Source organism: Choloepus didactylus, chromosome 16, assembly GCF_015220235.1.
Source record: "Choloepus didactylus isolate mChoDid1 chromosome 16, mChoDid1.pri, whole genome shotgun sequence".
Lineage (NCBI taxonomy): Eukaryota > Metazoa > Chordata > Mammalia > Pilosa > Megalonychidae > Choloepus > Choloepus didactylus.
The window spans coordinates 13,815,241-13,830,766 of record NC_051322.1 but is presented as its reverse complement, the minus strand read 5'-3'; positions in this window follow the sequence as shown (position 1 = coordinate 13,830,766).

Here is a 15,526-nt window from a genome sequence, read left to right as displayed (position 1 = left end):
TTCTGACTGATCTTATCCGTAAAGGAGACAGAAAATCCTTCAGAGTAAAAAGTGTTTGAATGTGTTTCTGATCAGTGACTGCTCAGATTAATCAAGTTGTCAACCACCCAGAACCATTATACTGATCAAGATGTTGAAGAAACCTAGAAGAAAAATAGAACATGAATCTCTCTCTTTTCTTTTTCTTTTCTACATTAGATATGAGAGAGCTGTAAGACTATATTATATGTCAACTGTAGTGAATCTTTCCTGAGCCATACCTGTATCAACCCTTAACAATTAGGAAAATGGTACCATCTTTACCCAAGAGATGAGAGCAATTTTCATCTATATTTACCATATATAGAGTCTAACCACTGAAAGCATCTGACAATTTTATCATGTCAAAACAGGGATCAGTTGGCTTAAGTGTAACACATTCCCAGAGAGATATGTAGGTCTAGAATAAATGACAAAGAAAACAAGATTAAGGAGTCAGAAATCAGTTTCTCATTTCAAAAATAAGGTTTTGTAACAGGCGGTGAAAACAGGTCCTGTTTACAACCAGAGGAAGCAGACATCAGCCTGTATACCAGACCCCGATATTCCTATAAGAATGTATCAAGGCTCAGGAAAGGACACAGACAGTGCTATATCAATTCTATAAAAATTACTAAATGTTCCACTCTTCTGTCTAACAATGCTAGCTACACTGTAATCCTCCTGCCTTCTGAATAAAAATTAGTAAGATACATTATCACACATTTCCTCCCACTTCTTAACAGTGCTCAATCCAAAACCAGCCTCTCCTTCCCTATCCCCTCCTGAGAATCACTTAGTGCAAACCCAAACATGTAGGGGCCCCTCATTACTCTCCTTTTAAGACACTTCCAGGGTTCTTCTGAGGGGCACCTTCTCCCATAGTTACAAGCCAAATACATCTCAATTTATTTGACTACAAAAAGGTATATGTCAATGACTTTTATATTAAAAGATCAGGATTTGTAGGAAGAGATCAAATCTAATTTGACAAACACAATGCTTCATGGAGTTGTGAATATTTAAGATTGACATCAAGTAAAGAAAGTCAAGGGCAGAAAGAGCTGAATGTATCAGCATACCCCAGGTTAAGAATAAATATCAAAAGCCCAAAGACGAAAAAAACAATGCTTTTAGGTTTAACAGTGAAGCCTATTTTACCAACTGTGAGTACAAAATAAACTCCTAGATGTTTTACTTTCTTGGTTGTCCATTACACACTGCTCTATTAGGAAATAGTCAAGTGTTTCTGTCTTGGAACTTCTCATAATTGTCCAAGAACATGCTTACTTGTCTGACAGGACTCTGACTTTTTATTTTTTATTGTTACCATCCCCGTCAACCCACCCCCACCCCACAAAGCCATACAGAACAACGCACAGAGCCTTCCACGTGTCTATTTGTTTATCATCTCCATGGTGTCACTCTTGAAGCCTACACCAGTAGAGTTCTAAGAAGGATCTGTGATGAAGACCTGATGTTTAGATTCCTGCACAAGCACAGTGGTTCTCCAACACAGATGAATCACACTTCCTCACTGCTAGGTTTGGCCAAATGTGCTTTCCACTTTTCTCTCAAAGTTTTATCTCTTTAATTTACATTATTATTGTCAACACTTATCTTCCGAAGCACAACCACAGTGTGATGGCTTACTGACCAGAATAACGTTAGGCTGAAATCAGTATTTTCCACAAAATTTAGATACTTACACTGAATCAAGCCTAACTCGTACAGAATATCTCTATTTCAGAGACCTCATTGTCTTTTCCTACCACTAGGTTTCAACAGGGCTAAGCCCAGTTTACCCTGAGATCTTCATAACTCCAAATCTTGGAGAGACGTAGGTAAGGAAGTGATCAAATTCGTTCGGGTCCATACTGATTTGGGATCTCTGCTCCTTCTACATCAGGTTTAAGTTACTGACAATATAAGCATGATGTACTAGCTTTAAGACAAATGCTTCTTTTATGCTCTAATCTGAGTACAATCTCAGTCTTCTTCCTCTACATTTGCATAAAAGAGAGGGCATTTAAGTGAATCATCTCAGAAACAGAAGACTTGATATAGCTATATGGCTAACTAGCTGTCTTGATATCTAGACAGCTGAATGACTGCCATTAGGAAACTCCTTATTGAGAAGAAATATGCAAAAGCCTCCCCTTCCTTCTTCTCAGTAACTTTGATGCAAAAAGGATAAATGACTCAGTTTTTAGTTTGTGGTAATCCTCCCCCAACTACCATCCCCTGTGATGGGAGGCTAAACAGAATGGGTTTTATTAAAAGGGTCCTTTGTTTGCTGGATTTGTCCTGCACTCAGGAGCCACAGCATGGGTCATATGAAAGGAGAATGAGATAGGGCATTTCACCTGGGCTTTCCCTCTAGAAAGTAGCTTGGGCTGTTTATGATTTCAGCACAAAGTCACTCCATCTCACAAGGTGGGCTATTCCACATGACTCTGTCACATTTGGACCAAAGAATGATGACAACTCGGCTTCTGCTAGTCCCGGGTTCTTGCACTATCAGTTGTACTTCCACTACAACACAACCAAAGCTTCATAATTAGTCCCTTGGATAATAAATCATCCTCAGATCATGTTTTGAGTCTGCTATTTCCTTTTGGGATAGGGACTGATGTTTTTGGTACCAGGAGTGACATTAGGAAGAATGGGATTCTGGAATCAGGATGTTCAGGTATGTGAGGTACACAGATTAATCTCTTTTCTAGGGGAAGTACAGCATAGGTAATGCATTCCACGAGGTGCCGACAAAATTACTCAACATATCACTAGTTATAATATGGAATGAAGAACACGGAGGACAAGCCAGTGTGAGATCAAGTGGTGGTGGTGTTAAATTTTTAAGGCAACAATAATGCTTTTATTTTTGGTTCTAGGGAGCAGACGTAGAGGGGAAAAGGTGTCAATCCTCATGAAATAACAAGGAAGACCCCATATGGAGAACTTAAGGACCCCATGACAGTTTGTCAAGAGACCATTATTTTTTTTTTTCTTTTCTGAACACACAAGTGTGATGGAAAAGCAAGCCTAGGTTTTGATTACATATATACATATATATAATATATATATATATACATTACATATATATATATATATACACACACTGTAAAAATTTAATTTCTTTGCAATTAGTTTCTCAGCTCTGTTCAACACAGAGAGTTACTTCATGGCTGAATACTGTAAGACAAAGATGACAATCAGGGATGCCACAGTGAAATTAGGTTTCTTGATCTCAATGGAAATAAAGGTATCCCACAGTGGTAGAGGACAAATGGTGTTATTAATGCATCCTAGACAAAGTGGTCATAATAAGCCAAAGGTTTGAAATAGTGATCAGAGTGTTTTAATGAATAGGGAATAGGGAACAGCTATGCCTAAATCACCTCTGGATCCTTAGGAACTAAATCATTGGACAGCCTACTAAGATGTTCTATGATATAATTACAAGAAAAAATTCTAAAATTGTTGGGCAGGTTCATAACTCTAGACACTGTAATGGGGCTATACTGCCTCGAACTCTGTTCTTAGATATAAGCACTATGGAGGCCTCTAGTGTCTAGATGGAGGGGGCTAGAGGAAGGATATAGAACACAAATCTTCCCCCAAGCTTTTAAAAGATCAACTAAGAAAATAGAAATGCACAGACCTTCTGGAGCTACTATATGTTGGTACTGAAATTAGATTGATCCTTGAGGTTCTCTACCAGAAGAGGAGACTATTGAGCCAAATGATTGATGAAGAGTTCAGAGGTTGATTGGGTCTTGGCCCAAGTAGCTCTAACAGGGAGTATGTTGGGATCATAGACTTAGAGCTATTCTATAGTTATATTTATGTTATAGAATATAAAGTCAAAATAAATATATTTTATAGATGGCAAAATCCATTTCTTGGTTTCAAACTAAAGGTTAGTAATGGAGGAAAGGCCAAGTGGAAGTCCTGGGAATTGGCAATTCCTTCCAAAGAGTAGGCAAAAAGAAAAGCAATTCCAAATCCCTGGAGGATGTTGTAGAGACTAGTAAAAGTATCAAAGCACTAACAAATGCAAACCCACTGATGTCTATCACATTTCCTTTGAACCCTTCTCTCTGGCTAGTGAAAGTCATATGGGTTATTGGAAATTATAGATTATTGTAAACTTAATCAGGTGGTATTAAAGTCAAAACTTTGGTTCCATATGTGGTATCTTTACTGAAGGAGAACAACACAGCTTCTGACACCTGGTATGCAACTTTTGACCTAGCAAATATCTTCTTTTCCAATCCAAATGGTAGGCAAAAATAAAACAAACAAACAAACAAACAAAAAACCTTTGCATTTACCTGACAGGGACAAAAAGAATACTTTTAATATTTTACCCAACGCCTCTGCTTACCATCACAGTATAGTTCATAGAGATTTTGATCATCCTGATGGCCTGAAGAAAATTACACTGGGCCATAACAATGATAACATTATGCTATTTAGATCCAGTAAGAAAAGATTATCAAGTATCTTAGAAGCTTCACAATACATATGTTTGCCCAAAGGTAGAAGATAAACTCAGTGAAATCCCAGGGAGTTTATAGGCAGTGAATGTTGCAATACCCCTCTATGTGAGAGAAAAGTCGCTGCATGTACACCTACCACGGTGAAAGGCCTCTTTGGATTTGGGAGGCAACATGTACCTCATTAGAGTCTGCTGCTAGAAGCCATTTCTGGAATGAAACCCAGAGCAAGAACAAGCTTGATAGCAGGTCTAGACTGGGGGTTGTCCTGGCCTTTGGAACTTATGGACACTCAGTCCTAAAAGTATGAGAAGCAGATTGAAATGGTGAATAAAATCTGTGGCATGCAGTTCCAATAGGAGAATCACAGAGCTTAGACAAAGTTTTAGATTAAGTCAATCACCTCCTCTGTTAATACTGGCAATTTAAAAAGCAATTCATAGCCTGCTGCCAGACCCTGGTAGAGATGGAACATTTAATCAATCACAAGACAAAAAAATATGTGATCTACACTGTCAATCATGTATTAGGTATTATCTGTTACCTGAACCATAAATTTGGTTCAGCTGCACATTTTATAATAAAATGAGAAAGCATTATATAAATGGAAAGGCTTGAGAAGATAAAGAAGTCACCCACAAACTGCATGAGCAGGTGGAAATTATACTTTCTCTTACTGCTTCAACACATCTTCCTTCATCCATAATGAGAACCTCATTTTGAGTATCTATAACTGGTTAGCAGAGGGAGACAAAGTACTGACCAGCAGCTACACAGAGGGGTCCACACTGTGTGCTAGTAAGAGCATGAAGTAGACAGCACTGCCTTTTGCTTTAATAAGGAGTAGCTCTAAAAGACAGTGGTAGGGATATTCTCCCAAAGAACAGAATTTGACCAGAACATCTGAGTATGTATTTCATGTGAAAGAGCAATCTAAGTCACAGATCTACACAGACTATGGACAATGACTGACAGGCAGGTTAGGGACTGGGAATACTGGAAAATCAGTGATTAGGAAGTCTGGGGTAAAGGTACAGACTTCTTGGAATAACACTGAATGTAAAAATATTCATATGACACATAAACACCACCTAGTGAATATCTATAGCAGTTTGGTCTCATAACAATTAGGGATAAACAAAGGCCTCTTCTAAGGATGTAAGTCAGCCACTTTGCCAAATTACCCTAACCCTTCCCCAAAGGGTCCACTTACAAAATGGATTAGCAGCAGGAACTAAGCCTGGCTAGGAATGTGTTCAAAAATACGGTATTCTCATGAATGCTGATCTGTCCACTGCCACTTCCAAAAGCTGAGCTATTGATATTTCACCATCTCTTACATGTATGAGCTGGTTATCTGAATGGCAGCACCTTGGCCTCACAGGAAAACATTTTGTATTTGTGTTTGCCACACACAAATGGTAGCATACTACCATTTATGCTAGTACACTATCATTTATGCTAGTACACTACAATTTATGGATTTACTGGGAGACTGACTTGTATGATATACATCAAAGAAGTCTGATATCCTCTGGGTTTTTTTTGTAAGAACTACCCAGTAAGGGTCCCAGCAGGATATCAGGGAAGGAAAAATAATGAGGATTGTATATGTATTTCCTTTTTTCTTCCTGTAGAGGTTTCCTCAATCTGGCTACTGCTACATGACAAAAGGTGGTTTCTCTTCCAAAGGCAGTGTTCTGGGTTTACTTGACCTTTTCCAAGATAAAACCTGAATCACTTTTCTCTGGGTATAATGGCAGGGCTCCTGGTAGCCCTGGGGTCTGCAATATAGCTTGTGCTTCCTTTTATCCCTGCCACATCTTTGTTATTAAAGGATAATTACAGTGTGCTATCTCTCTGCCATTCTAAACATGAATGATAATTTTATTTTCAATAGGTTGTTTATATTGCTTTATGATTTTATTAAGGAAGATAGAAAAATAAAATAGTTGGCAATGGTAGGGGCTTACAAAACACTAGCTGCTACATTTGTCAGGCCAATAATAAACCCCTTCACCAGTCACCACATTTAATCTCTGTTTCCCTGATAGTAAAAAATCATGGTTTACAGAGAGGGTGACAACGGAGTTGAATATACATGTTGGGATATCATTCTAAATGGGTCCCTTGAATTTCTGAATGCCTTGTGACTGCTTTGTCTGGACTCTCTCTTCCAGGATGTTTTATAGCAAACAGCCTTGGCAGATAGAGATATTGTCTCTCCCAGAGGCAGAGGGAAGATATATTTGCTGACCAGATACTAAAGATATTGTCTCACTTGGAGGCAAAGGTAGAGCAGGTTTGCTAGCAGATCCCTTTAAAAGATTGGGGTTTAGTAAACTCAAAGTTCCTCAGCTGTGCTGGAAAGCCACCGTGTGTACTACATGCAACTCTGCTGTTCCACATTTCCCTAGAACTTGGGTGGCTATGGGGAACTGATAGGGACATAAGATCACGCTGCCTGCTGTGCCATGTGTAATAACTCTTCTGTGCATATGGGCCAGGAGTCTCATGTTTTGTGCCAGCATCCATGAAACTGGCAGGCTAACTTGCTCCTTGAAATCAGGCTAAAATTTTAGAACCTTCACAGATTTTAGTAATATGACTCAAAAAAACTTTGAGCAATTATATAATGAAGGTTCTTAAGTGCTGTAATAAAATTGCATGTAATTCAAGAGATAGCAGGGGCACCATTAAGAGTTTAATTATTTTTTATATATTTTGGAAGTGCAAGGAAGTGACATGACTAGAGCTGGGGCTTTAACAGTGAAGCATCAGGTTAGCTGGATTAATGTGGGAAGAGGAAATGCATATAATATGTGCTATTGTAGGCAAGAATATTTAGGATCTGATTAGAATAGAGTCTCTGAGAATGGAAACCAGATAGTGTCTAAGGCGCATGGTCATTAATTCAAAGTAAGGAATAAAGGTGGAGAGGAGACTCAAAGTTGATTCCAGATTTGCAAACAAAATGAAAAAATAGTTGTCATTGCCAGTTACAGAACTAGAAAAAAAAAAAGAGAGAAAGACAAGGTTGTGTAGAGAAAGGATTAATTATTATTTTGGAAATGTCAACAAGACATACAACTGGGTAAAGATATCAAATCTGTTACCTAAGAGTAAATCAAACCCTGAGATATAAATGAGGGTTTATCTCTCTATACATGACTGTTGGGAGCCATCATGAGGCAGAACCTTAGGAAAGTCTAAAATTAAGGGGAAAGTATAAAGAAAACGGTTACTGAGGGAGTAAAATAAAAGTCAGAGAGGTTAGCAAGAAACCAAGACACTGCTTTGACCTTGAAGCCAACAGAGAAAAAGGACACGGAAAAAAAGATGTATCAAAATTGGCAATTGCTGCTGAGAAATTAAGTCATACAGGAATATTAAAAAAATTTCAGATAACAGTTTCACTCACCACTGTATTCTCAGAGCCTAACACAGTGCCTACCATAAGTTAGTATTCAAAAAATAGTTGCTAAATACATAAATGTAAATCAGAGTGGTCCTTTTCTCAGACAAATATGTTGGCAATATCATCAAAAGGTCAAGTATAGTCCTGCTGTTTCAAGTTCTATATTACTCCTGGGAAAGTTTCTGGTGTCTCATGGTCCTGCTGACATTTTTTTTTTAAAGTAACATTTTTTCTTTGGGGTAATCCCGCAAATTACTCTAGTTCAGATACACAAGTTTCTTGGTTTTTTTTTTTTGTATTCAGAGATCACTGACCTATAGCATTTATAATGTGGAGCATTTAGTTTGCATTTTCTAAGAATAGAAAACAACTTTAAATGCTGTTCAGTTAACAGTATTTTGTTGGCCATTTCATAAATTCAGAGTCAGCAGTTTCCTTTGCCTGTCTCTTTTGACTCATCAATGTAGAATGAAATCTAATCAATCCACAATCATGCTAATCAATGTACTGTGCTATTTCCATTGCTGCAAAGAGTAATGTTGTTATAAACTCATTACATTTTAGAATAACACAAACATTGAAAGTGCTATTCTATGTGATATGTAAATGAACAATTTTATGACCTGAGGCTTTACTATCAAAACTCCATTTCAATCCATCAATTTTCATCAGCAAATTAAAAGAACTTGTAACTCAAGAATGGGAAACAATGAATTTAAACTTATAGCTTATTATTTACATGGAATATTATAAAATAGATGGCTTATAAGAGCAATATATAAAAATACATGGACACTGTGAAATCAAAAACCTAAATTGTTTCTGTATCACACTGAGATAAATATTCATAGGAGGCTGTTATGCTTTAATTGACTGAACTTTTTTATATTGAAACCAATGCACTTTCTCCTTCTGATCTGGGGAAACAAAGAGATATGCCTTCCTAGACCTCAGGAGAAATTTCAGTTGCTTCATGGAGCAATCCCAATCTCCAGGGCACTCTATCTTCTATCTTCCCATCTTTTTTTTTTTTCCATCTTTCAGGGTTAATCATTTGCATCTTGTCACAGACTGGCATATACTCTTTAAACTTTTCTGTATATTATCTTGGTAAGCATTGGAACAATAAGAATAATAATTGTTCTTTATCGCTCAAGAACCTACCACAATGCAAATGTCTAATCAATGTTAGTATGAGTTGCATCTACAGAGAAATATCTGTATCTATGTTTAGATTGATATTTAGATCTGCGTATCTGTATCTCTCCATATCTATTTATATTTTATTCTACCCTCCATTCACCACTTCTAAAGAGTCACTTTTTCAGATTGAATCACTGACCCACAAAAACAATGATTTCTATATACACTGTTTTTCTGTTTTTAGCCTTTACATGAACAAACCTGCTTGAGTCTCTAATTCCCATCAGGCAGCCCCAAATTCGTATATAGTTTGGCATAGAGAATTAAGTGAAGCCCTAAGTTTGCAGTGTGTGCAGATAAGTTTTAGTTGAAATTAATGGAATTTTTATAACTCAATGCACATCCACTTGCTACTCTTTTCTACACACTTGTGAAGAAGCAGCTCCACAGAGGCACTTTCAATGTGTAGCTCCATTAGGCAGATAGAGAATAATATGAATTCACAATAGATATTTTGTCTAATTTTACAGTTATTTTCCCCCATTTGGATTTTATTTCATCAGGGAAATTACTAGAAATCACACTCAAATTAGGTTAGTTCATAGATCTTCAATTATGGAAAAAATGATATTAATAAATACACTGGTGAAGAGTAAAATATTTACAAAATTTTTAAACATTACACATTAAGGTAAATGACAAGTCAACATTTTATTCATGATTATACTATCATCAAATTTTCATATTCCTATTAATTAAATATTATACTAGCTATTAGAGCTAGTGGTAGTGCAGTTCAAAGAGAAGAGAGGTGGCCCTTCACTGTGTTCCACCTAATTCTAGCTGCCAAAATATGCTGTAAATAGATATACAAGCACTAGCAAAGGATATGTAGACATGAACAATAATTTGGACCAATGCATAATCTTTATGAACAGTGTCTAACTCATAGTGTGCTATACATTTCCCTGAAATAAGATTCACACAGACACCATTCTGAAAACCCAACACTTAAAATGAGCCCATAATAATGTGTAAGAGTCATTTGTGGGGAGGAATGAGGCAAGGATAGTCTATGGAAATGACCAAGTTTGTGCAAACAATCTGAGGCAAGAAGTAGTTTGGATGATTCCCCAGACAAAGTGAGGGTCATTACTGTAATGTGTAGAGCAAGTTATTAAGTGGAATAGGATAAGGTCTGAGAAGAAAGTAAGGACCAATCAGTTCATGCAGGATCTTGTAGGTCATTTTAGGATGATGGAATTTCATTCCAAGTACAATGGAAAAAAACTGCTTTAATTTCTTTCATTTACTAATTTAATATATGCTTTAGGAAAATCTGGCTGATTTTTAGAAAATGGATTACAGCAGCAAGAGTCAAACAAGAAACCTCAGTCAGCGGCCAGGCACTAGGTTCAATTAATGGATGATGCAAATTGAACTAGAGTGCTGGTAGTAGAAATACAATTCCCTTTTTAACTACAGTTAAATAGGGAAGGACCAGGTGATGAATTTGGTATGATTCTGAGGGAAAGATTAAAAAAGATCCAAGGTCTTTGGAAGTCACAAATGGACACCTCAAGCACATGCTTGTCTTCATTCAGTTTTGGTCATTCTGTTATTGTTCACATTGAAATGCCTTTTCTGCCATTCCAATGATGCATCTAAAACTCCTCTGATCTTTAATTCTTATTTCCCAGATAACATCCTCTTTTGTTCCATATTTGTTCTTGAGGTAGCACCAAGACTGTTTTTAGTTAGTAGTTTAATAGAAAAGAGAACTGAGACTCCTGGGTATATTCTTAAGGGGACAGGGGCTTTTACTTATCCAGGTAAATGATTTGGTCCACCTAGATAGCAAAGTTTATAAAGATGGCAAAGGGGCACCAATTCAGGTGACACTTCTTCCTCACAAATCATCCCTTTTATAGATAAACTTTTTATTGATATATAGCACAGAAAAGAAATTTGCACAAATAATACTTGTATAGCTCAATGAGTTAACACAACTATAACTCATGTAACTACAGCACAGGTAAAGAAGTAGAATATTTTCAGCACTGCACTCTCCTTTTTGGTCCCATTAGAGCATTATTCCTTCCCTCCTACCTAAAAGTTTCCATACTTTTGATTTCTAATGCTATAAATCTTTTGCCTGGTTTGAGCAAGATACAACTCAAAGTGTACTTAATATTCTGTTGTGCCTATCTTCCTAAGCTCACTATCAGGTTTGTGAAACTTACCACATTGTTTCTTGTAGGAATAGTAAAGCTAGTATTTTTCTCAGGAGTTTTACTGAGTAATAATTAACATATAGTAAACTGTGAATATTTAAATTATACAATAGTCCAAGTTGTGGAATATGTTTATACCTATGAAACAATCACCACAACCAAGATAATACATTTATATGCCATCCCCAAATGTTTCTTTACGTACTTTTGCAATTCTTTCCTTTTGTCCCTTCCCACAATCCCCAGGCAACCAATGATCAGCTTTCAGTCACCATTTAAATTGCAGCACTAACAACACTACGTTTCATTTCCACAACATTTTTAGAGTTTTACAAGTTTTTCACATATACATCACTCAACCTGGTGGTGTGGGCCTGATTAGGACTGATTTATAGAAGAGGAGGTTCACAGTGGTTGAGTGATTTATCTAGGGTTGGTTATAGATCTAATAGCTGGCAGAGAAGGCACCCAATTCAGGTTCTGATTCAAAGTTCTGCGCTTTTCCTATACAACACAGTGCTCAAACTGAATAATATCATGCTTCATAGTGAAACTTTTAGATTTTCTTCATTGTCACAAAGCACTTAGATTTCTGAGGATACCAATATTTGCATACTTTAAAAGTTTAATATCCATAAAACGAAACTGCCCCAGTCCTGATGGTCTTCTGCTTCCTCATGAGTATAGCTGACATTTTGGAAGGGATAATTAGCCAGAATCATAGCTTACCATTTACTACATTATTGGGAAAAATCATCTAGTCATTCATGAGTCTAATTTTCTAACAGGGAGTGACTTACAGATTATGTACAACTTGACTGATTATATTTAAGTGGAAGAAAATGAAGGGAAAATAGAAAGAGTAAGACATTATACACTTACGCACTAACTGTAATGATGCAGTTAGATTTGACACATTATCTCTCTCGTCAAAATGATGATTGTCTATAAATATTTGTTATGCACTTGAACCTATAGCAAAGTGTGACGGATTCCCATAAAATATACAGTGTGATGCTTTGAGGTCTTCAGAGGAACATGAAGTAGTTCCCAAACTGCACATTACATGTAGTTTTCCATTACCCACTGCACAAAATGTCCTTGACATTCAAGAGCGTGCTATCATATTTTAGCCTACTCACTCTAGAGTGTATTTGAAAATACCCTCCATTTGCCTTTAATAATAATGACTTGTCATACAGAATCCAGATCTCACTAATCTAACATAATATATACTTGATGGTTTTTATTAACTGTCAAATGAAATCCAATAGCCGTCAGAAACACTTTCCCATTCTGTCGGGCAATTGTTCTCAGCATGTTTCATTTCTGACCATTAATGTAAAAGGCTAAAAACTAAACGACCTGATGCTATTAATATTCAATATGCATGGTAAGTGAATCATTTTGCAGACTTTTGATTTTTAAAGATGCTGGGCCATTAATGTTACTATTTTTCAGGCTTGTAAAAGTGCACCATGCTGCATGTATGCCATTATTGGAATGCTAAGAGGTCTGTGAAGAATTCTTGCTACATTAATCTTTACTCACATTTATTGAAATTCAGAATCTTTCTTTTAATGCAAAAGGACTGTCTCTTTCTGTCTCCCTCTATGCTTAATATTTTATTTTTATTTGGTCTTACTCCTTATTGATAACTAGTTATATATAATCCAATTTTCCTTAATTCCTGGCTTTACCTTGACTCTGATTAAATAAAATCAGCCCCATATTTTACCTAAGATCAATTTAATCATTAATGTCTATTGTCACATAGATTAGTGGTTAAACATATTTTACCGACTCCTCCAGATATAAAATATCCCTCAAATGTAGAAAGCATTTGAACCAGATTTCAGGCGGAATTCACAGACTGTTACTCAGGATCATTACTGAGGTGTAGGGTTATGAAAATAATGGATTATGAATGGGAATTCAAAGACTTGATCTTTGTCTTCAAAATGAACCTTTTAATTTGATTTTCTTTTGCCCAGTCTGGATATCCATCAGGTAACTTTCTTCCCTTAAAATAGAAATCAATTTCTTACAATGCACTTTACCTTCACATAAATACATAACGATAAAGAATAGCAAAAAGATATGTTAGCATAATCAGCCTTATTAAAATAATCAGAACTAAACAAAACAGTCAATGCTTCCTAAAATAATCATGGAAATTGGGTTTGGATGCTGTAACCAATCCTGATTATGTAGGAAAAATGTCTTTTGACAGCAAATGACAGAACTAAAGAAAGGATTTGGAAGTGTAGCATTTTTCTTTTTTCTAAATATATATAATCAAGAGTAAAAGGAAATAAATTATAAATGTTGCAGATGATGGGGACAATGAGTTGGAAATGTTTTGTTCCTAAAGGAATCCTGAAATGAACATGGTAATTCTGGAAGCAGTATCCTTGCCAGGTTGTTTGTCAAGCATATAAAAACATAAATACCCACAAATGTATGCACATGTATACACAATATAAATATATATATATATATATATATACACACACGCATATATATACACACACACATCTTTCATTCAGTTGTAAGTTACATGTATAGAGCATTTTAAGAGTATTATGAATCTATTCCCTTAAACATGGTGATGAATATTATCAGTAAGACATTGCCCTACTGAGTTCTAGAGCACTATGATTCTGAACTAGAATATTTTGATCTTAATTGTGCTTTCTATAAGAAAGTAAAAGGCAAAGAATTGAGAAATGTCTTTCTTTAAGGGAGGATGGGAATAAAATTTATTGTGGGGCATAAGTCTTGTTGCTAAAAAAAATTGTATTGTTGGGGCAATTTGAGGTTGGCTTGATCTGAAGCTTTTAATAAACATTAATTTAACAAGAGGTAATTTATACTAAAAATCCTAGCACATCCATTGGAAGCTATAAAATTACACCTATAGCTTCATAGATAGTTATTTGATAAAGTAAAAAATAAATAAATAAATATAGAGGGAAATATATTTGAGTTGTGGGGGTGAATACATCTGATAGCACTTTAGAGGAAGCTCTTTTATTCCTGCCAAAGGTAGAGGTTCTTTATTTCCAGAATTTTACAAAGCAGGAATTGTAGGCAAGTTTTACATTTTGAAATACCAGCGTTCGCATGGATTAATACTTTAACAAGTAAAAATAGAACACAAGACACATTTTTATAAAGACTTTGGACTCTGAGAAATAGCAGGCAGAAAATGAGAACAATTCACAAATACAACAACAGTTAAGAAACAACCCTGTGTCTGATTTCACGAAATCTGAACCTAAAACAGTGCTGGGTCATTGTGTGCCTATTACTGGCTAGAAGGTTCCTGGATACCACAGACAGCAGAAATTGACTGTGTACACAGCAAATGTACACAGTTAAAATCCCAGGATGAGGTAATCAAATAAGCATGAGTTCCAAGTCACAGCTCTTTATGTTATAAAATTTTCCCCAGTTTCCAAGTACTGATAAACAATTTATCTTCCTAAAATCTTTTAAAAGATCTTCAAACTTAAAAGGCTTATGAAAATGTATGTTAATTATTGGGTTAGAGTTTATAAGGCTTAGGAATATGGAGGGGGGGACACTGCTTACAAATAAACATTAACAATTGTTCTTAAAGTCTGTTACTTGTGCAATTTAAAGACATTGAAACATAGTATTAGTATGATTTCTACTTTCAAAGTGTTGATCATGACAACATTAAATTCATGTGTAGATAATTCTAATAGTGTGAAGATTCTATAAAAATTAAGTATCTAATTAGACTAATTTATCATTTAGAGATTCTACTCTGCCCAGAAATTTTATCTTTAAATTTATTTTGACATATTTTTCTTCCAGCTAGACAAAGTACTAGGGGACCAATTACTGAAAACTCTAAGAGGACATGATATCAATAAAATAAGGGGGTAATGTTTATATCCCAAGCCATACGTGGCCATCTTTAGAAAAAGTTTAATATATTTAATGAAATAAAATTCATAAAGTATTGAAAATGATTCTAATCTAGAATGGAAGTAATGAGCAATTCATGCAATTCAGGTGCTTTGAGAGAAATAAAGTGATTGTGACCACTGGGCTTTGGTCTGGTTAAGATTGTAGGCTCTGGAAAACACATTATATAATATCTTCCTATCTGTCTCAGCTATTAGAATGCTCAATTCAAAACAGACATTTAATATTCATAAATATTTTTTTCTTATTTA